Here is a 21,671-nt window from a genome sequence, read left to right on the forward strand (position 1 = left end):
GTCAGTCTCTGGTCACCCTTGGAATCTAACAAGAGCAAGCCTTACCTGTAATCCCAGTAAGGGGCTATTTAGCTCCAAGGGGTCATTCCTTAATCCAAAGTATCTGACATTTTAATGTTCAAACAAATCACCTGGCGACCTTGTGAACATGCAGATTCTAATTCAGTAAATCTAGGTGAGGACTCAGATTCCGCATTTCCAAGAAACTCCCAGGTGAGACCCTTGCTGATGGAGCATGAGCCTTTGAATAACCAAGGCCTTAAACAGGTGATTCTAAATTAGAGTCGCCTGAACAACTCCTAAACTACATATTCTGGGAATTACCTTTTACCTGCTATGATGAAATCAACTAGGGTGGGGGACATAGTTTTAAACAGTACACAGTGATTCTAATGGACAGCCAGAGTCAGGATTCATTGTCTTATGTGGCTTCCCTAATAGACCTCCTTCAAAATTCTACAAATATAACAAAAAAATGGAACACCTTGTACCATATCATTGTTAAGTACTTGAGATATTATTCTGGGATCTTTTCATAACAATATAAAAATATATGACTCTTACTGAGAAACATATTAGGGTCTATTCAAAAGGATGCTTTCCTTTTTCTTCCACTCTGTGGTTTGCCATTTATTTTTATAGTTCAAGGGTTTTTTAGACCCTGAGGTATGGAAATAGAGGAAAGTAAAATGGTGATAAAAAGTAGGAAAAAATGACAATTCTTTAATATAAATGAATATATATTGAAAAGAGCATTGATATGGAATTATAGTGATAAATTATTTGTTAATTTCTAGTGTTTATTAATTGGAAACCTCTATGTTAGGGGTTAAAAAGGTAGCCTGGGCTTCCCTGGTGGCACAGTGGCTGAGAGTCCACCTGCCGATGTAGAGGACATGGGTTCGTGCCCCGTCCGGGAAGATCCCACATGCCGCGGAGCGGCTAGGCCCGTGAGCCATGGCCGCTGAGCCTGTGCGTCCGGAGCCTGTGCTCCGTAATGGGAGAGGCCACAACAGTGAGAGGCCCGCGTACCGCAAAAAAACCCCAAAAAACTGGTAGCCTTTAGGCCCAAATTTAAACTGCAAGTTTGGTTTTGTTTGGAGTAAATATTGTGGTTGTTGTATTGTTTGATATGCTCTTTGGATTTGAATACCTCATTTAAGCAGAGCATACATTCAGACACAGATCCGACTACATATTATACACTTACTTGTGTTTCCGTCTGTCCTATATGCATTTAAGTTTTTATTCCATATATAATTTTTTATGCAAGCAAACACTGCATTTTCTTGTCATATTAGCGAGACGAAGAGATAATTTATGGTAATAAAAAAATGAACATGCACAAAAAGGTAATTATAATCCTATAGGTTAATACAAATATTTAGTTGTATATTTTTTAAAACCTTTGTTTGGGGATCTAAATTAAAATAAGCCACATGAATTACACTCGAAGGGAGATGATCATGCTTCAGAGTCCTGAATAATGTATACATGTTCAAATACATTTGTTATAGTATAAATGTGTTAAAATTCAAGTATTGAAACACAACATTCTTCTGCAAACCAAGGTTTGTAAAAACATTGTTTTGTCAACTGTCATATACAATCAGTTGTCATTTAACTTTCTTTAAGATGAGTCATATTTAATGAACCAACCTTGAAATACTCACTTATTCATGCCTGAACTTTCTCCCATACAACCTAATCTCCTAGAAAACAATTCATCAAGATCTAAAAGCTTCCTTTTTGCTCAAAATAAACATCAGTTAAAACTTATGTACTAATTAGACCTCATGATTGTGTCATAAAGTCAGTCTTAGGTATTTTTTTGAAAAGGTAGAAAGGCAAAATCTGATATTACTTTCCAAGCTACATGTGTTCTTCAGAATATCTGAACTCGTCATTTTCCAAACTTGTCATTTTCAAGGTAACCTGCTGCCTTGACAAAATATGATTTTGGTGAAATTACAGTCGTTTGGTGTTTACAGCTCAGACTAGGACTTTTTTTTTTAGCTCGTTGTTATTATTATTAATGAAATGTGTCATTTCAAGAAGCTTTTGAAAATTGCATATAAACTTTGTTTAGTTTATGATGAAATGATAGTTATAACAACTCATACAACCTTCTGCTGACAAGAAAATTGTGCACAAAAATTCCCAAACTACAATGTCAGCCTCCTGAAAATGTTTTGTATGTAAACCTGAAATATTGAGAGATGTTGCTTATAATATATGCAGAATAAAAGCATTCTTAATTTTTAGAATGACAAGACTTTTAAGTTAATCCATGTCACATTTATGACAAGAGAAAAACTACTTATTTTGGCAGCTTGTGACTTAATGAAGCATTTAAGTATCAATACAAGGCTTCATTAAATGGAAACATATGGTAAACCATATCATTATTTAGTTATTCAAATGTTGAAGAACTGTTAGAGTTTAACAATGTAAATAATACCTAGTAAATGTATCACTTCATTGTGAAGTTTCAGAAGATATTTTAGTAGATCATTATACATCTTGCCACTGTATTTATAATAACAGTTAATTTTAGTGGTCATCATATCTCATTCAAAAAAGTAAGATGTGAAAAATTTTAAAAAAGAGAAAGAGCTTCAGCAGAAAGTGGGTCTCCTGGACTTCCTTTACTTGGAATAAATCTCATACTTTGATCAAATTTATCATTGGTAAAATTACAAATCTCAAATTCAGGAGAAAAATCCTTACATCTCTAGACTCTGCTCTAAATGGCTTTTCATGAATGAATATATGTATTAGAATATCAGAGAAGGTATGCCTTATAGTTTCATACTAAGAACACACACTTTAGCTCTACTGTGATATTGTGATTTATAAAATATATATATATATTTGGTCATTCAGATGACCAAAATATATGTCTCATATATACTTGTCCAGAGTTCCTGGCTCACAGCTCCTAAAACCCTTGAAATTTCCTGTGATAAGGTATAAAAGTGTTTTTGGTTATATTAATGAGGTAACTTTTGGACCTCCCTCTCTCCCCAGCAACACACTCCTAGGATGGGGCTAGTTGCCAGGAGAACCAACCACGTGATTGGAGGGTTGGAACTTTCAGTCCCATTCCCTGATTTCCAGGGAAGAGATAGGGCCTGGAGGTTGAATCAATTGCCAATGGCATATAATCTAATCAATCATGACTATGTGATGAAGCCTCCATTAAAAAATCCTGAAGGACGAGGTTCAGAGAACTTCTGGGTAGGTGAACACTTGGATACGCTGGGAGGGTTGCACCCTGGAGAGGGTGGGGAAGCTCCATGCCCCTTCCCCATACCCTGCCATATGCATGCACCTCCTCCTTCTGTCTGTTCCTGAGTTATATCCATATACAATAAAACAGTAATCTAGTAAGTAAAATGTTTCTCAGTTCTGTGAGCTGCTCTAACAAATTAATAAAATCTGAGGAGGGAGAGATGGGGAGTTCTGATTTATAGCCAGTTGGTCAGAAGTACAGGTAATAACCTGGACTTGCGATTGACTTCTAAGGTGGGGGGAGGTGGGGTCAGTCTTGTGGGACTGAGCCCTCAGCTTGTGGAATCTGATGCTATCTCTGGGTAGATAGTGTCAGAAATGAATTGAATTCTTGGACACTCTGCTGGTGTCTGAGAATTGCTTGGTGTTGTGAGGGAAGTATCCCCTCCCCCCACATACACATACCCACACTGGAATTGGGTCCAGGAACCCTAAAGATCTTCCTACTCAACAAATGTCCAATTATAAATCTCACATCATGGTTCTTCAAAGAGAGATGTGGGTAGTCCAATCAATAATAAATAATTTAGTTATTTAGGGACATTTGAGTAGCTCTGATATATGTGCTCTATTCCAGTTTTTATCATTCTCATGGGCACCACACTTTCCAAAACCTAATTAAAATATTTCTTAAATGTTTTGCTTTGCTCAAGGTAAACTCTTTAGATACACTCTGAAATGCCTGTAATTGCCAGATTATTTTATATCTAGTAAAACAAAATGTCAACAAAAGTTCTTTGTTACTCTATAAACACATTAAATCTAATTAAGCAAAGCTTTATGATATAGTCACTACTATAGCTGAGTTGTTTTTAGACAATTTATATAAAAAATTAAAGAAAGCTTGGCGGGAGTCCAGAAGCAAATTATTATACTCTACTTAGTGTCACTGAAAACAGGAAAATTTTATTTTATATTGCATCCTTCCCCATACAAATTATTTTAAAGCACCTTAGAAAATAACTGTAAATAAATCAAGGAAAATAGTAAATAATAGAAAACAAGAGAGAAACAAAGTTTAAACAGTATAATTAAATGAAGAAACATTTTCAGCTAAGAATTGAAATGAGAATGGAAGCAGTGATATTTATAATGAGATATAGGATAGCTGCTCTTTGCAGTCAGACTCGTGATAGCACTTGAGTATAATCTGGGACCAGAGGTGATTAAGAATGACATTAATAGAGCCTAAAAGAGTCTATCACTACTAAAATTGAGTGGGTCCATCCACAGCCTGCAGACCCATTTTCATTTTGTAACACAAGGATATAGAAATAGATATATACACATATACATATTAAATGAAAAGACTGTAATGGAAAAATGAATATCAAATTTAATAGTTGCTTAAAAATAATCATCCCTTTTGCAACTTTTGGTTAAATCAATATGCAGAAAATTTTAATGCATACTGTTGCCTTCCTCAGCATATCCCAACTCTTTATTTATAATCAAATGGATATGCAAGGATGACTGATGAAGGGTTGTTTGAGATGATGAACTGTTTGTCTGACTAGTAACAAAGCATAGTGTAATGATTAAGAATATGGTTTGAAATGAGTCTAGCCTTGATTTGAGCTGTACCTATGCCACTTAGATGTGCAGCTTTTGATATTTTTATTAATAGTGCAAGCCTTAATTTCCCCATCTCTAGTATGAAAATAATAGTATCTACCTCACAGGTTTATTGATATTATATTAGAATTAAATAATGCATGCAAAAGATTTAGTGGAATACTGCTCAAAATTTTTCTGTAGAGATCTGCCTTCAAATGAGGTTTCACATAATCCAGAAACCCCAAAGCTTTAAAGAATCATTTGTAAAAGAACACCACCAGAGGTATCTTGGGGAGTTTACCAGAGCAAAACACAAATGCAAAATTCCATTAATACGTGGAATATCCACATATTCCATGGATACGTTCACAACTCAGCCTGTGAGGGAGCCTCACATTTAAAGGCAGAAACAAATCAGAAAACAACTTATCCTGAGTAAGGAGCAATGTCAAGCACACACATACACAAAATGGGATCAGAGACCAAGAATTTCATATGCCTCAGCAATCTGATGAAGATTATAAAAATTTTTTTTGCAATTATGAAATATTTTAAAGAGGAATAGAAACCTTAATAAAAGAAAAGACGCTATGAAAAAGAACAGGGTCATCTGAAAAAAAAAGTAATTTGAAAAGCAAGAAATATAGCAATTAAAATGTAAATTAGAAAAAGATGTGTTATAGAGAATATCTGACACAGCTGAAGAGCTAATTAGTGAATTGGAAAATGTTTCTGAAGAAATTAACCAAATGCAACAGAGATAGGTGAGGTTATAGAAAGTATAAAAGAGAGGTTAAGAGACAGGGATGATAGAAGGAAAAGTTTCAACATAGATGATCTAGGAGGACAGTAGAAGACAGAGAAATAATGACAAGACAATGGCTGAGAATTCTTCAGATGTGATAAAAGACAGGAATCCTCAGATTCAGGAAGGACAAAAAGTCTTCAGAAGGATTAATTAAGACATATTTACAGAGTTGACCCTTGAACAACAAAGGTTTGCGCAGATTCACTTATACATCCATTTTTTTTTCAATAAATACAAACAGCAATACACAATGCATGGTTGGTTGAATCTGCAGATGCAGAACTACGGATACAGAGGGCTAACTATGCCACTTGAGCATCTGGGGATTTTGGTATCCTAGGCTGGTACTGGACCCAATCCACCATGGGTAATGAGGGACTCCATTTACTAAATTCAAAAATAGAGGTAAGATCTTAAGAACCAAAGATAAAGGACAGATCTTAAAATCAATCAGATTAGAAGGCAGATTGCTTACAAAGTAAGACCATTAGACAAAAAACAGACTGGCCAACAAAAATAGATAGATAGATAGATAGATAGACATATAGATAGATAATGGCAAAAAACTCAAAATCTTTAAATTGCTAAGAGAACAGCAATGATAGCAACTCAAATAGTTTGCTACTAGTAGATGCATGCTATATGACCTCTTAAACAATAATTCAAGAGGGAAAGTAAATCCAGAAGTGGAAATCAGAATTAAAAAAACAGTAGAAAATTTATCATGTAGGTAAATCTAAAGAAGTATTGACTTTATTAAATAATAATAGTAACAACAATGCCCAATTTAAGGGGCATGAAACAAAGCAGAACTAAAATATAGGGTGATTAAAAACTTGCAGAAAAGTAGAGCAATGATTGCAGATAAAATGTTGTAAGTTTATATTACTTCTGGCATAAGGATATAGAGATTGATTAACTTCAGATTTCTTGTTTCAAGAATGCTGTAAAAATTGAGATTATCCCTAAAAAAATCTAATCAAAGTAGACTGAAGAATATGAAATACATTGGTTATGTAAAAAAAAATGTTTAACAAAACTAAAATCTGTTTACTTAAAGGGTATCAAAGTGACATATCTCTGGCTAGAATGATCCAAAAAAATGAACAAATAAGGAATATTAGGGGAGTCCTGCCTCTGGCATTGTTGGATAGACCTCTTTAACCAACTCTCACAATTAGGGCCACCAGGAAAGCTGAGGTCGATATAAGAAATTCTGCTGGAAAGTATTTGGAGAGGTAGGTAATAAGAGAGTAAAGAATTTCTGGGCCTTGATGGAGTTGGGACAAGGACAGAAACTCGATGAGATGAGCCCAGGGTTTACGGTTACTTTTTTCCTAAGAGAATTTGCTAATTGAGGAGGTAGCAGCTCAGAGCCTGAACAGCACTTTTGGTGACCTTAAGAGGGGACGAGAAAAGACACTGGGGTTGAGACTGTGGGGCAAGGAAGAGTTTCTGCTAACATACCTTTATCTTCGCTTTGGATGGACACCATAAAGATGTATTCTAGGAGTAAAACAGTCTAAAATCAAGATGTAGCTGGGGCTGGTTTCTTCTGAGGCCTCTTAAGAATAATCTGTTCCATGCATCTTTCCTAGCTTCTGATAACTGCAGGCAACCTTTGTTGTTCTTCGGCTTGTAAATGCATCACTCCAATCTCTGCCTACATCTTGACCTGGCATTCTCCCTGTTTGTCTCTTCTCGTGGCTGTGTACAGTATGGCCAAGTACAGTATGGGTATAGAATAGACAAATGCAGGCATATCAGAGATATTGTGTGTTTGGCTCCAGATCACCACAATAAAGTGAATATCACAATAAAGAAAGTCACACAAACTTTTTGGTTTCCCAGTGCACATGAAAGTTATGTTTACTCTATACTGTTAGTCTATTAAATGTGCAATTGCATTGTCTAAAAATCACTGTACATATCTTAATTTAACATATACTTTATTACTGAAAAAAATGGCCAACCATGATCTGAGCCTTCAGTGAGTCATAATCTATTTGCTGGTGGAGAGTTTGAAATATTGCGAGTATTACCAAAATGTGGCACAGAGAAAAATGGAGCTAACAGACTTGCTGGATGCAGGATTGCCACAAACCTTCAATTTGTAAACAAACAAACAAAGAAAAAACAAAACAACAACAAGAAGAAAACTCCTCAATATCTGTGATGTACAATAAAGCAAACCACTATAAAATGAGGTATGCCTCTAGATCAATTAAACAAAACAGAGAGCCTTAAAGTACACTTACATTTCTATAATCAACTGAATTTTCACCAAGGTGCTAAAGCAATGCAATGAGTAAAAGGAAAGCGTTTTCCATCAAAATGCTGGAGAAATTAGATACCCACATGAAAAAATAAACCTCAATCATTATTTTACACCACACACAAAAATTAATTTGAGGTAGATTCTGAAAAATAAAAGCTAGACCAAAAATGTTTCTAGAAGAAAACATGGGGAAATATCTTTCTAACTTGGGAGAAGTAATACTTTGAGATAGCACAGAGAAAGCATTGATTATAAAAGAAAAGGAGTTGACAGATTGGATATTATGGGTTGAATTGTATCCCCCTAAAAATATATTTCATTGACGTCCTAACCTCCACTACCTTATAATGTGACCTTATTTGGAAACAACTGCAGATTTAAGATGAGGTCATACTACAATAGCATGGACCCCTAAGACAGTATGACTGGTGTCCTAATAAGATGACAACCATGAGACGAGGCAAACACAGGGAGAATGCCATGTGAAGATGGAGGCAGAGATTCAAGTGATGCATTTACAAGCCAATGATTGCCAAGGATTGCCAGCAGTCACCAGGAGCTAGGAGAGGTGCATGGAACAGATCTCCCTAAGAGTCCTCAGAAAGAACCAATTTTACCAACATCTTTATTTTGGATTTTCATTCTCAAGACTACAAAATTATAAATTCTTATTATTTTAGACCCCTGGTTTTTATGGCAACCCTGGGAAACTAACACATTAGACTTGAAATTAAAAACTTCGGCTCACCAAAATCCACCATTTAAGAAAATTAACAGGACACTCACAAACTGGGAGAAATATTTGCAGAACAAGTACCTATCAAAGGGTTATAGACAGGATATAAAATGAATTCTCAGAACTGAATAATAAAAAGACAAACCAACCAGTTAAAAAAGCAAAAGATTTGAACAGACACTTTGCAAAGGAAGATACAAGTGCCCTATAAGCATATGAAAAAATATATCCAACATTTAGTAGCCATCAAGAAAATACTTATTACAACCATAATGAGATAGAACTACACACCCACTGAACGGCAAAAACTAATAAGAATGACAACATCAAATGTTGATGAGGACATGGAGTAACCAGACTCTCATTTTTTTCTTGGTAGGTATGTAAAATGATACATTTTGTAAAGTTTAACAGCTACTTATAAAGTTAAGTAACTACCTCTGTTAATCCAACAATTCCACTCTTAGATATAACTCAAAAGAATGGAAAATATATATCCTCAAAGAGAGTTGCTCATGAATGTTTACTGCTGCTTTATTCATGATAGCAAAAAGTTGCACAGTCCAAAGTCGATCAGATGGAGAATGGATAAAGAAGTGGTGGCATACTCATAGAGCGTAACACTATTCAAGAAGAAAAAGAAACAAACTATGGTTATGTTAAACAACATGGCTGAATCTCAGAAACATTATGCAGAGTGAATGAAGTCTTGCATAAGAGTATATACTGTATGATTCCATTTATATGAAATTCTAGAAAATGCTAAAATAATCCATGGTGAAAAAAAATCAGAAGAGCGTTTGTCTCTGGGAGGGTTGACTGAAAAGGGACAGGAGAGAACTTTCTGGGCTGATAATAATACCTTATATACTGATAGGGATTTGGGTTCCTAGGTGTATGCATTGGTCAAAACTCACAGAATGGTACAATTTTTGCATTTCAATGTGTGTAAATGTCATCTTGAAAAACAGCAGATCAGTATTGAACTCTAGTTGACATGCACATTGAAGTTTTAGAAGTACAATTTACTTTGAGATTCACAACAGCAGTTAAGAGAGATCGATGAATGGATAGAGATTTGAATAGATGGATATATGATGCAATAAATATAGCATAATTTAACCGTATTCACTGTACTATTCTTTCAACTTTTAGGTATGTTTGAAAATTTTCATGATGAAGCATTCTGGATGGGGATAATGGATGCTAATTATAACAGGAACCAATGTGTAAGAAATCCAGGAGGCAAATATAACAAAAGATATGCTAGAAATATATAGAGACAAATATAGAACTGTGATTGTAAAACCAGAGATGGCATTACAAATCAGTGACAGAAAGATGGATCAGTTAATAAATGGTGCGTGGACAATTGGCTATCCATGTGGAAAAAGACATCTCATACCTCACTCAAAAATAAAATTCAGATGGATAAAAGATCTAGATGTAAAAGCAAAACTGTATTACTTTTAGGAAAAAAATAGAATATTTTATATTAAATCTTGGGATTGGAAAGGATTTTCTAAAATAGCCACAAAACCCTGAAGTCATAAAAGAAATAATTTCACATTAAAATTAAGATAATTTCTATATGGCAAAGGCCATCATAAGAGTGAAAAGACCAGCCACAAGCTGAAAGTTACATTTTTAACACATATAACTGACCAACTGCTATATCCAACATAAGAGAAAATTCTCACAAATTAAAAAGAACAGCCCAGTCAAAAAATGGACATCAGGAAATTCACAGAAGCAGTAGAACATGGCAAAAAAACCATGAAAATATGCTAAGCCTCACTACTATATGGAAAAGTGGTAAATCAGATGAGCTTAGGCGATCATGCACAATTAACATCCTACCACGTGAACTGTGCAGAAGACATTGGGAAAATGGATCTCTTATATGTACTAATAGAAAAGATCAGAATAGTCAAATATGTACATACCCTAGACCCAGCAACCAGTACTAGGTATCTTCTCTGGAGAAACTCTCACACGCATGTACATAAAGACAAATCCAATGGTGTTCCCTGCAGCCCTGTTTGTAACATGATAAAAAGAAATGACTTGGCTTCCCTGGTGGTGCAGTGGTTAAGAATCCACCTGCCAATGCAGGGGATGCGGGTTTGAGCCCTGGTCCGGGAAGATCCCACATGCTGCAGAGCAACTAAGCCCGTGCGCCACAACTACTGTGCCTGCGCTCTAGAGCCCGCAAGCCACAACTACTGAGCCCATGCACCCTAGAGCCCGTGCTCTGCAACAAGAGAAGCCACTGCAGTGAGAAGCCTGCGCTCCACAATGAAGAGTAGCCCCTGCTCAACGCAACTAGAGAAAGCCTGCACACAGCAACGAAGACCCAACACAGCCAAAAAAAGAAAAAAAGAAAAAAAAAGCTTATAAAGATGTCTCATTATACTTAGAATAATAAAACTCAAGCTCCCTAACAATAAAAAAAAAAAGACTTTACTGTCCTAGATTTATGTATACAATGAAATAGTTAAATCTAGAAGTTTAGATGAATGAACTTTATCTATACACAGCAACATGAATACACCTCAAAAATGTGATGTAAATGAAGAATAAAATTTCAAATTCAGAATGATACCACTTATGAATAATATTAAACACAAAAACAAAATCTATGAGTTAGAAATACATACACGGATGGAAAATATTTTTTAAACATGTTTTGGAGTGATATTAGTTTTAAGACAATTATTTGTCTCTTGGGAGAGAGGGAAGGGACAGAATGGGAGATATGAAGCTATAAATTTGTGTGTCCCTTTATCTCCTTTTTTTTTTTTTTTTAAAGAGCTGAAGTAAATATCACCAATATGGCAAAATGTTAATATAGATATCTGTTGTGTAACTGTCAGTTGTTTTTGTTTTTGTTTGAAATATTTCAGAGTAAAATTTAAAATATTTGAAAAGGAAGGAACATTTCTTTCACAGTTTATTTGGCTACTTTAAAGAGAAATAATAAACAGCTTTGAATGGCTGTATATTAAATATTAATATATTTAATATATTTATTACATATTTAATTATTTATATGCTTGAAAGGAACTATTCATATTCTTTCAAGATACTGTCTATAATACCTTCATCAAGGTTATTTGCCCTTTGAGGATCACTTCTATAAGATGCTGGAAATGACGGTAAAAAACAATCAAAGTTCAAGCAACAGGAAAATTGGACAGCTTAGAAAGATGCAGCAAAAGGCAAAACCCTCTCTGACAAAGCGCAATTATTCCATTCCCTGTAAGTCCAACCAGAGATGGAGAAAATTAGCTATGTTTATCCTGTACATTTCTTATTCAATATTGTTTTAGTTTTTGTTTTGTATCATAAATGGCAGCTTAGACAGATGGCTCACAAGTAATATTTAAGGCTCCTGATGTGAATTATCATCAGAATTATAAACTTTCAGTTCTCTACTCATCAAATTCATGTGTTATTAGTTTGTAAATACTGGTTTTGTCGATAAATTTTTTTAATGCCAACCAATGTTGTTTCAGTTTTGGAAAGTTTCAAATGTAGATTCCACTATGTAATCATAGAATAAAAGTCATTATTTAGAACTAATAATAGTTCTCATATTCTCATAGACTTTCTGAGTGTCAGTCACTATGCTTTAATGATATTTCTTTTCCTTACAATACTGAATAATAATTTTGTAGTTGAGGATATTACTCAGTATTGCCCAGGGCACATCACTAGTATATAGGGTTTTATCTATTCAGATCCAGGGAGTGAGTGTTACAATATATAGCTGTATTCAGTAACGAGTTGGTTTTGTTTGTTGAACAGATAGAAAGATGAGTGGAGGGTTGATGGATAGATGGATAGAGGGATGGATGAATATAGCATCAAACCATGGCTCTGTTTACTGCACCACATTGTTTTTCTCATAATTAGCTCTCATAATAAGCATGAGTATATTGGAGATTTGTTATCTATCTAAAAGGCTAATTGAATCATGAGAAGTACATTTTTAATCAGATTTCTAAACTGTATGAGAATCTCAGTGGGTAAACTGACACATCTATATACCTCAAACTGAAAATGTTCCTATCAACTTATTGCTCAGTTAATTCCATCTAAAACTAAACATAAGATTCCCACTTATTTCCCAAATAAGGCATGTAACTCTTAGTGTGTATATCTTGTTTTACTCCATAGGTGGTTTTTCTTTTGACAGTATCTGGCTAAATATCATATACATACGATACATATAGTTGCTTAATATGTTTTTTAATTGATTTATTGAAAATTAGATGAATATGTAGCAAGACGTTCATCTCCAACTTCTACCATTTACTCAATGTATTTATTCATTCATTTATTGAACAAATATATATTAAACATCAAGTTTATTATGTAGAATATGGTGGAGATCCAAAAGATACCATTTTTTACCCACAAAACTTAAGGGCTAGTGAGGGAACCAAACAAAAAAGTTGACAAAGAAAGAAAGCAATTAATAATTACAAATAATGCTAAGTTCCATGAAGAAAATAAACATTGTGGAATGATATATAATAAAATAAGAGTATGCTTACTCAGATAAGGCAGTTAGGGAAGGCTTTTCTAAGGATGTGTCACTGAGATGATGGAAGTTTAGTAACCACACCCACCTAGTTAGCAATAAAATACGGAACTAATGTCAATAGGGAAGATGTTTAATAAACTGAGAGATGGAGTTTCATAGACTTATTGATGGAGATTTTAAAGGTTGCTCTTAACCAAGAGTCTGTAAGAGTCCTGCCAAAGTGCCGCGTCCACATTAACAAGCCAGAGACAGTGGGAGCTCTAGCCAAATGTGTTGCAAGATCATATTATGGAGAAGAATAAAAATCCTTGTAAGTATAATTTAAAATCCTTGTAAGTGTAATTGTGAATTGAGCAACTGCAGATAGATTAAAATATTTATACACCTAATATAAAAACCACATGTAAATCATTATTTTGTATACCTGAAACTAATATGTTATATAGCAATTGTATCTCAATTTTAAAAAAGGACAAAATAAAAAAACTCATCTTAGAAAAAGAAAACACAAATATGATATAGCATACAGTGAGGCCTGTGCAGGAGGTATGTGAAACACAGAAGAGGAGCAGCGACAGACAAACCCCAAAACGAAAATAAGAATAGGAGGAATTGACCTGAAAGTGATTGAGAGCCATTCCCGTAGTTTAATCTAATGAGGAGAAACTTAAGTTTAATTCTAGAACATTATATTGCTTGCATTAACTTCTAGTTGCAACTTTGTGAATAAACTGTCTTTGATTTACTTGGCCTCAAATGTATTCATGGGTTTGTATTTCAGGGACACAGAATTGGTGTGTTAATTAGGTTGTTTTGTTGACTTTTAGAGTCCTAAATTAACCTGTAAGGTTTTCATATAATGAAATAGTTGAAGCCCTCTAGGTGAAATGGCAATGCTGATTCTAATAATCATTTCTTTTCTAGATTCTCATGGTAATAATTTAGGGAATAAAATGTTTAAAATGTGTACCATTATTGTGCAATTTTTTAAAAGTGTAGAATGTGATGCACAAACTAGAAATTCTAGTAAGTTGTAGTACAGCAAGAAGAAAGAGACGAGAGACTAACCCTCAGCTCTATCTCCTAAAAAATCAGCACAGCATCAGTTAAGATACGACTGGGGCAAAAGACTTAAAGTGATCTCTAATGAGAAAAGTGAGGACTGAGGGTAAGGGCAGGTTATGGATAGACTGAGTAGTACTAAAAATTATACCTTTCCCAACCAGAGACCAAAATATTCAATACATCCACACAGAACAGTCTCAGGATTCTCACAAAGGAGAAATGGGGAAAAACCTGCATTGTGGGGACCTCCATCTGATATAGCAGGATACTTTGGTGGGCATAATGCCAGGAAGCAGGACAGATACAACCATACTTTGTAACTTGTGTGGAGTTTAAGGCAAATTGGAAACTAGATATGAACCTCAACTTGTAGTTACCTATTGAACAAGATACATTCCATGTAGAAACACTTGAAACTTCTGATGCTTCTGTTCTTTTTGAAAAGCTATCATGATGACATTCATCGGACCACACTTTTCCAGTACATGGTGTCATCCGGATTAATCTTCTTTGGTCACTCTTAACTGTCTGTCCCTTCGGTCTTGGTGTCCTCTCCTACAACCTCATCTCTTCTTGTTCCCCACATTCTTCTGGGTGAAGAATAGCCACATGGTTTCAACTGTTCTACATATAGAAATCTAGTTGTCTTTCTGGAGCCACGGCATGTCTATGTGCACACACACATGCATACAAACACACCCCTGAATATCAATAGGTCTGAATATGAAATTCCTCCATCTCCATCCTATTCCCACTCACCTACATCTTGAATGCTACCTTTTATTCTGAATTATTCCAAATAGTATACGCTTTGGCCTCTGGGCTTTGAACATATTTTTTCTCACTACTTAACTCAAAGCTTCCTCTGCCCTCTGTCCTCAGATTTTTCTCATCCCTAAGTATTTAGCTTAGGTATCACCTCCCCAAGAGACCTCCTCTTGCATCTCCTTCTGCCAAAGCAGATGTTTTGTATGCCTCCATTGGTAAGCAGACTACCTGCCATTATGCACCACTTACAATTATTATCATTGCTTTAAATGCTTCCCCCCGCAAGAATGAGTTCCATGAGCATTGTAATGCTGTCTGGCAGTTCACAGTTGTTTCATCAGTGCCCAACGTATTTCTTGTTTTGTTGAAGGTTCTCAATAAATATTTGTTGGGTGAATGAAGAAATAGAAAACAAAAGAAAATCACAATGAAACCTTCAAGAAAAATTTAGAACAAGATGACAGTCATAAACAAACATATCAATTATGGTAATAAATATAAATTAAAATCCTCCACAAAATGACTGACTCTTAGGTTAGACTAAAAAATAAATTCTAACTCCCGTTGTATAATCTACACCTAAAATAAGGTAACAACACAATTAAAACTAATTGATGAGCAAAAATACTTATCATGAAAAATAAAGAACGTAAAGTGACATTAGCATTAGGAAAAATAATAATTTAAGAAAAAGAGTATTAAATAGAACGGTAAAGTTTTCATAAGTTATAATCTACAATGACTATATAGCTACATTAATATTTGCATTCCAAATTAATATCAACAAAATATTTTTAAAATTTATCAGGTTACCAACCTTTTGTCGGGCCCCAACAATGGTCTTCCTGCAGGGTGCCGGGTGTTGTGAGCCAAAGGAGACCACGTTTGGTTCAAGAGCAAAGGAGAGCTTTATTCTTCGGTGAAAGGAAGGAGAGGTGCGAGCCCAAGCTCTGCAGCACACACTCTAGACGAAAGGCTGTGGGTGGGGCTGCTTAATCGAGTTCTCTTCAGGGCAGGAGGAGGCGGAGTTCTTGCGGTCGGTCAGGTCGGCACATGCTCAGAGAGCCGCGCGGTGTATCGTCTCTGCGCATGACCTTCCACCGCCATCTTGAGTTGCCGCGTCAGAGACAGCGCTTCCGAGCTGAGGTGTCAGCGCTGCTCTCGCTACGTGTTCTGTTCTGAAATGCCCGGTGCGAGGCCTCTGCATGAAGCAAGCACCCTGTGAACAAGTGAAACTAGACGAAGCACAAAGGAAAAGAAAAAAAAGAGGTTAGACTTTATTTTATTACCCAGATTCTATTTTTATTTGTTGAGAACTGTTACTGGGCTTTGCTGGTGACAAAATCTCTCCCGGAGCCAGACCTGGAGTCTCCAATATTCTGGCCCTCATTCCTCCTTGAAATGTAAATTCCTAGGGAGATAGTGCACCTTAGGGGATGTACTTTGGACTGTAACTATTTGGTCCTCCTGAGGAGATGAAACATGAATCCTTTCAGATGAGAGCAGTTAACTAGATGAATGGTTGTAGATCTAAATCTCATACTGCATGAAGTCTTAGAGGCCTAGGGCTGTTTACAGGACCACTGAGAAATCCTAGGAAATTTTATTTCCCAATTCCACCTCTTGTTCCTGAAAGAATTTTAGCCCCTGGGGTATTTTTTACCAGGTGTATACCAGGACATCAGCTACTGTCTCTCACCAGCCAAACCAAGATTGAAATCAGCTGGCACCAAATCGTCTTGGCTTCCCTTAGGCAACATATAATCAGAGCTATAATCAACAGGACCCTTAGCAAAAGATGAGATGAACCTGAAGTATCGGTCTCAATTGAACACTCCCAAACCTCAGATTCAGGTATCTGAGGTCCCCAAACCATTAGGGACTATCTTGGGAAGCCAGGTAGCTTCCTCCTTGTGTTTCTGTGTTAACCTCTTCTACCTGGCCCAAGGCACTGTAGGGAAGCAAAATTTGCCACCCCAAAATGTGTCTCTTTGGTGTGAGAATAATTTTAAGCTTATTATTTTTAAGAAATGGAAAACTCAGGAAGTCTTTTTACCACACTCATTACTGTCTAAGGAATTAAGATAAAGAGCTTGAGCCAACAAGAGCACTATTACCAGAGATATCTGCAAAGAATATGGACTAGGTGTGGTAAGGAGAACTCCAAATATTTGCAGGACTATCAGTCATTTGCTTTTCCACCTCCATGTGAATTGCCTTCTTCCACTTTGCCTTCAAACCACTACCCCCAACATTCGCATTTGTCTTTAGCTGAGGATGGTATTTAAGGTGAAAGCTTCAGCCATTTTGATGAGTTATTCCGTTTTTCTGGGTCTCTTCCATGTTTACATGTTATTAAACTTTGTTTTTCTCCTGTTAAAAAATAAGTAAAAAATAAAGATGTATCAATAGGTGGAAAGACATTTTTAGAAGAGATCATAAGTTTGCACTTATGTATAACATATACACCTTATGTTAAGTATAACATAAGGTGTATATGTTATATAAATTAGGCAGGGTATATAAAACAATGTTATATATGAATATATATAATTTAGTGTAACAGAAAAACTACACTTTTTAATGCAGCCATAGTTACTTATTAAAATAACCATATTTTAAGCAACAAATATAATTTTAATACATTAAGAAGATAGATGATAAGTGGTCACATTTTTAAGAAATAAAAAGGAGATTGTGATATAATAGCAAAAGTTTAATTAAAGTAAGGTCAACTTGGAAATCAACAATCATTATTATAATTCTTTTTTTTTTTTTTTTTTTTTTTTTTTTAAACATCTTTATTGGGGTATAATTGCTTTACAATGGTGTGTTAGTTTCTGCTTTATAACAAAGTGAATCAGTTATACATATACATATGTTCCCATATGTCTTCCCTCTTGCGTCTCCTTTCCTCCCACTCTCCCCATCCCACCCTTCCAGGCTGTTCCAAAGCACCGAGCTAATATCCCTGTGCCTTGCGGCTGCTTCCCCCCAGCTATCTACCTTACTACGTTTGTTAGTGTGTATATGTCCATGACTCTCTCTCGCCCTGTCAAAACTCACCCTTCCCCCTCCCCATATCCTTAAGTCCGTTCTCCAGTAGGTCTGCGTCTTTATTCCTATCTTACCCCTAGGTTCTTCATGACATTTTTTTCCCTTAAATTCCATATATATGTGTTAGCATACGGTATTTGTCTTTTTCTTTCTGACTTACTTCACTCTGTATGACAGATTCTAGGTCTATCCATCTCATTACAAATAGCTCAATTTCATTTCTTTTTAAGGCTGAGTAATATTCCATTGTGTATATGTGCCACATCTTCTTTATCCATTCATCCGATGATGGGCGCTTAGGTTGTTTCCATGTCCTGGCTATTGTAAATAGAGCTGCAATGAACATTTTGGTACATGACTCTCTTTGAATTTTGGTTTTCTCAGGGTATATGCCAAGTAGTGGGATTGCTGGGTCATATGGTAATTCTATTTGTAGTTTTTTAAGGAACCTCCATACTGTTCTCCACAGTGGCTGAACCAATTCACATTCCCACCAGCAGTGCAAGAGTGTCCCCTTTTCTCCACACCCTCTCCAGCATTTATTGTTTCTTGATTTTTTGATGATGGCCATTCTGACTGGTGTGAGATGATATCTCATTGTAGTTTTGATTTGCATTTCTCTAATGATTAATGATGTTGAGCATTCTTTCATGTGTTTGTTGGCATTCTGTATATCTTCTTTGGAGAAATGTCTATTTAGGTCTTCTGCCCATTTTTGGATGGGGTTGTTTGTTTTTTTGTTATTGAGCTGCATGAGCTGCTTGTAAATTTTGGAGATTAATCCTTTGTCAGTTGCTTCATTTGCAAATGTTTTCTCCCATTCTGAGGGTTGTCTTTTGGTCTTGGTTATCGTTTCCTTTGCTGTGCAAAAGCTTTGAAGTTTCATTAGGTCCCATTTGTTTATTTTTGTTTTTATTTCCATTACTCTAGGAGGTGGGTCAGAAAGGATCTTGCTGTGATTTATGTCATAGAGTGTTCTTCCTATGTTTTCTTCTAAGAGTTTGATAGTTTCTGGCCTTACATTTAGGTCTTTAATCCATTTTGAGCTTATTTTTGTGTATGGTGTTAGGGAGTGATCTAATCTCATACTTTTACATGTACCTGTCCAGTTTTCCCAGCACCATTTATTGAAGAGGCTGTCCTTTCTCCACTGTACATTCCTGCCTCCTTTATCAAAGATGAGGTGTCCATATGTGCGTGGGTTTATCTCTGGGCTTTCTATCCTGTTCCACTGATCTATCTTTCTGTTTTTGTGCCAGTACCATACTGTCTTGATTACTGTTGCTTTGTAATATAGTCTGAAGTCAGGGAGCCTTATTCCTCCAGCTCCTTTTTTCGTTCTAAAGATTGCTTTGGCTATTCGGGGTCTTTTGTGTTTCCATACAAATTGCGAAATTTTTTGTTCTAGTTCTGTGAAAAATGCCAGTGGTAGTTTGATAGGGATTGCATTGAATCTGTAGATTGCTTTGGGTAGTAGAGTCATTTTCACAATGTTGATTCTTCCCATCCAAGAACATGGTATATCTCTCCATCTATTTGTATCATCTTTATTTTTTTTTTTTTTTTTTTTTTTTTTATTTTTTTTTATTTATTTTTTTTTTTTTAACATCTTTATTGGGGTATAATTGCTTTACAATGGTGTGTTAGTTTCTGATTTATAACAAAGTGAATCAGCTATGCATATACATGTGCTCCCATGTGTCTTCCCTCCTGCATCTCCCTCCCTCCCACTCTCCCCCTCCCACCCCTCCAGGCTGTCCCAAAGCCCCGAGCTAATATCCCTGTGCCTTGCGGCTGCTTCCCCCCAGCTATCCACCCCACCACGTTTGTTAGTGTGTATATGTCCATGACTCTCTCTCGCCCTGTCAAAACTCACCCTTCCCCCTCCCCATATCCCCAAGTCCGCTCTCCAGTAGGTCTGCGCCTCCATTCCTGTCTTATCCCTAGGTTCTTCATGACATTTTTTCCCCTCAAATTCCATATATATGTGTTAGCATACGGTATCTGTCTTTGTCTTTCTGACTTACTTCACTCTGTATGACAGACTCTAGGTCTATCCATCTCATTACAAATATCTCAATTTCATTTCTTTTTAAGGCTGAGTAATATTCCATTGTGTATATGTGCCACATCTTCTTTATCCATTCGTCCGATGATGGGCGCTTAGGTTCTTTCCATCTCCGGGCTATTGTAAATAGAGCTGCAATGAACATTTTGGTACATGACTCCTTTTGAATTTTGGTTTTCTCAGGGTATATGCCCAGTAGTGGGATTGCTGGGTCATATGGTAATTCTATTTGTAGTTTTTTAAGGAACCTCCATACTGTTCTCCATAGTGGCTGAACCAATTCACATTCCCACCAGCAGTGCAAGAGTGTCCCCTTTTCTCCACACCCTCTCCAGCATTTATTGTTTCTAGATTTTTTGATGATGGCCATTCTGACTGGTGTGAGATGATATCTCATTGTAGTTTTGATTTGCATTTCTCTAATGATTAATGAGGTTGAGCATTCTTTCATGTGTTTGTTGGCATTCTGTATATCTTCTTTGGAGAAATGTCTGTTTAGGTCTTCTGCCCATTTTTGGATGGGGTTGTTTGTTTTTTTGTTATTGAGCTGCATGAGCTGCTTGTAAATTTTGGAGATTAATCCTTTGTCAGTTGCTTCATTTGCAAATGTTTTCTCCCATTCTGAGGGTTGTCTTTTGGTCTTGATTATGGTTTCCTTTGCTGTGCAAAAGCTTTGAAGTTTCATTAGGTCCCATTTGTTTATTTTTGTTTTTATTTCCATTACTCTAGGAGGTGGGTCAGAAAGGATCTTGCTGTGATTTATGTCATAGAGTGTTCTTCCTATGTTTTCCTCTAAGAGTTTGATAGTTTCTGGCCTTACATTTAGGTCTTTAATCCATTTTGAGCTTATTTTTGTGTATGGTGTTAGGGAGTGATCTAATCTCATACTTTTACATGTACCTGTCCAGTTTTCCCAGCACCATTTATTGAAGAGGCTGTCCTTTCTCCACTGTACATTCCTGCCTCCTTTATCAAAGATAAGGTGTCCATATGTGCATGGGTTTATCTCTGGGCTTTCTATCCTGTTCCACTGATCTATCTTTCTGTTTTTGTGCCAGTACCATACTGTCTTGATTACTGTTGCTTTGTAGTATAGTCTGAAGTCAGGGAGCCTGATTCCTCCAGCTCCTTTTTTCGTTCTCAAAATTGCTTTGGCTATTCGGGGTCTTTTGTGTTTCCATACAAATTGCGAAATTTTTTGTTCTAGTTCTGTGAAAAATGCCAGTGGTAGTTTAATAGGGATTGCATTGAATCTGTAGATTGCTTTGGGTAGTAGAGTCATTTTCACAATGTTGATTCTTCCCATCCAAGAACATGGTATATCTCTCCATCTATTTGTATCATCTTTAATTTCTTTCATCAGTGTCTTATAATTTTCTGCATACAGGTCTTTCGTATCCTTAGGTAGGTTTATTCCTAGATATTTTATTCGTTTTGTTGCAATGGTAAATGGGAGTGTTTTCTTGATTTCACTTTCAGATTTTTCAT

This window comes from Phocoena phocoena, chromosome 2 (assembly GCF_963924675.1).
Source record: "Phocoena phocoena chromosome 2, mPhoPho1.1, whole genome shotgun sequence".
Taxonomy (NCBI): Eukaryota; Metazoa; Chordata; class Mammalia; order Artiodactyla; family Phocoenidae; genus Phocoena; species Phocoena phocoena.